General features: G+C 38.3%; 1 long non-coding RNA gene across 1 annotated transcript; it reads right to left on the reverse strand.

The window, feature by feature from the left end:
* Positions 1–400: 400 nt before the first annotated feature.
* On the reverse strand, positions 401–1,787 carry LOC131655545 (uncharacterized). The gene is made up of 2 exons (XR_009299817.1): positions 1,469–1,787; positions 401–932 (listed from the first exon to the last, which is right to left on the reverse strand). It is a non-coding gene; the product is annotated as an uncharacterized LOC131655545 (long non-coding RNA).
* Positions 1,788–2,647: the final 860 nt, after the last annotated feature.

Consider the following 2,647-nt stretch of genomic DNA (forward strand, 5'->3'; position numbering starts at 1 on the left):
ATGAAGTGTGGAAATAGGGTGTGAAGTGTGATTATCAGGGACTCATCCCTCATCTAAAACAACAGAGTGCTTGGCACTTAATCAGAGTATTTCCATGCATTCCTTGACCTAGGGTTTATTTCCCTATTTGGATTTTTGTCATCGTTGGGTTTGTTATTCGAGTGTCAAAGAGAAATTGATTCGGTTGGTTAGAATTCAAGAAGCTGTACAAAAGTCAACATATAAAAAGTGTTCAAAGTCTTTTGTTTTGACAATTATCTTGGTGCATTCACACCATGATCCTGAGATTCTATGCAACAAAGAAAATGAAGACTTCAAATTCAAGTTAGAAGGAGAATTCTCTTCAAAGGTTCGAAATGTTCCATTCAAATCAATTAACATTCAAATCAGACCCATGATGTAAACAATGCTCATGCTAGCCAGTCACATTCAGTTCCAGAAGATCTCGGGCCTACACATTGGTACTGTACATAAAGCAACCTGAACATCAAATGTTCATAAAAAGATCATGATACATCAAACAAGAGGAAGCCATATCCAAAACCAATACATCCATTACACATTACAAAAAGGCCAGAATTGAAAAAACTACAACAAAAATGCAACTTTGCAGCAGGAGAAAATCCTAACCAAAATCCTGCATAAAAGTATATTACAAAAGAGGGAGGTTCATTACAACTTTGAACCGTCAATTGCATTACACTCGATCAGGCACGATGAATTCATTGATACGTTCTACACCGAGCATGTACCAAGAACGCACTCCTATTCTGGAACCTTGTGCCGATGTTCTTCAACGAACTGCATTCGCTGGATCTTCTCATGAAGCTCAGAAATCTGAAGTTATAATTCTCTGTATGATCGTAATGCTGGATGGAAGTTGAAACGGTGTGATTCACCGGTTGGGGTTGTTAAGGAGCACATTGATGTATCTGAAACCAAAAGGGAAATGGTATCGGTTCAGGAAATAAGAGAAGAAATAAAAATCCACACAGTTCACTATACAAACTAACAGCTTCCCTAACTAATTTCTCAATCACCTCCTAACTAACACATTTCAAATCACAAATTTACCAACAGCCAGTGCATTTGTTTCGGTCCGAGACAGTTACATACCTCTAACCATCAAACCTCACACCAGCATACATTAAAACCACCTTCAAATAAACAACTACAATTCAAACAGAACCCTACAATAGTCCACCCTCATGACAGTTCCAAAACATCACTACAAATGCACATCAGCCATGATTCATTCACAAACAGATACACTTCATACCAAAAAACACAGTTACCATTTTAATTGCAACCTAACAGTTTTAAACCTATGTTCAAATGCAATCACTAACCAAACACTAATGTTACGCTTAGCCAAACTTCATCCACCAATTAACATTTCTAATATAGATCCCAGCTATTCCAAAATAGTTCCATAACCATTCACAAATAATATCTCAGAACCATATACCTTGCAAAAATAACACGTTGAACCGACATCGTCGAATCGCCATTCATTACAAACCACCCTGTCTCATTCTCTAATCGGCTGCAAGCGAACTCTGCAACATCAGTACAGTAGTCAAAGCCTGCATAACCGGCAAAAAAATCAAATTCTGCATCATAACAAAGAAATCGGTCAATGCCCAAACTCCCTGCAGCACTAGCATAAAACCAATTCAGCTCCATACTAAAAGAAAAAGAAATAAATGCCACACATCTAGCTCACCATTTGAAAATACCGAGCTCGGAATTCTATGCACTTCATTTCAGCTCACGGAAGACATACGGTTTCAGCTCATAAATTTGTTCCAAGTCAGCCCTGCATCAACAAGAAGAAACCGGTTCAGAAATCCTTCATACCACACATCAATAACCCACATTCAGTACAAGGCATTTAACAATACAGGCAGCATACTATGCATATTATGTTGTGGCAAACTCATACGATCCAATTCACATTCAAGATCCGATTCAACACTCCCTAAACCAACTGACAAGCTATTCCAAAATTACTAACAGTAGTAGAAAATAGATTTCTAACAGCAACTTTTCAAAACTTATCACTAACCAATCGCCTACTAAATTCAGCTCTGCATACCTGCTAACCAGCTTAACAGTCCATAACCAATCCTCTTACTAATTTTCCATCCTAACTAACTTCACGAACTAACTTTTTCCCCCACCCTTCAATTTCAAACTATCAGTAACTACCTCCAAACTTCTTTAACAGAAACATAACTAACCTATAACTGACTTCAACAAACTCATAACTGAAATAACAGAATTACAACCAACTTCTAACCGACTTCAATCCTCACCATTCATCTTATAACAAACTCCCTCTAATCCTAGGGCTCACGTTCACTCATCCCTAACCAACTCTCTAACTGAATCTCTCACTCTCAATCTCTATATAATCTCCCTTCCCTCCATAATTCAAACTACACGCCATTTTTCACTCTCACATTCTTCTCCCATTCACCACTTCATCATCATTCATCATCACATACCATCTTCCCCTCCACAAGCTTCACCATCTTCAATTCTACTCTAATCTTCTCCATAATCTTCATCATCAGTCGCCCTCAATTCACCGTAAACTCTCATACGCTCATATCCAGTGGCCATCGGAGCTTCGCATCGGAGC

Source organism: Vicia villosa, linkage group LG3 (genome assembly GCF_029867415.1).
Source record: "Vicia villosa cultivar HV-30 ecotype Madison, WI linkage group LG3, Vvil1.0, whole genome shotgun sequence".
In the NCBI taxonomy this organism is placed as follows: Eukaryota; Viridiplantae; Streptophyta; class Magnoliopsida; order Fabales; family Fabaceae; genus Vicia; species Vicia villosa.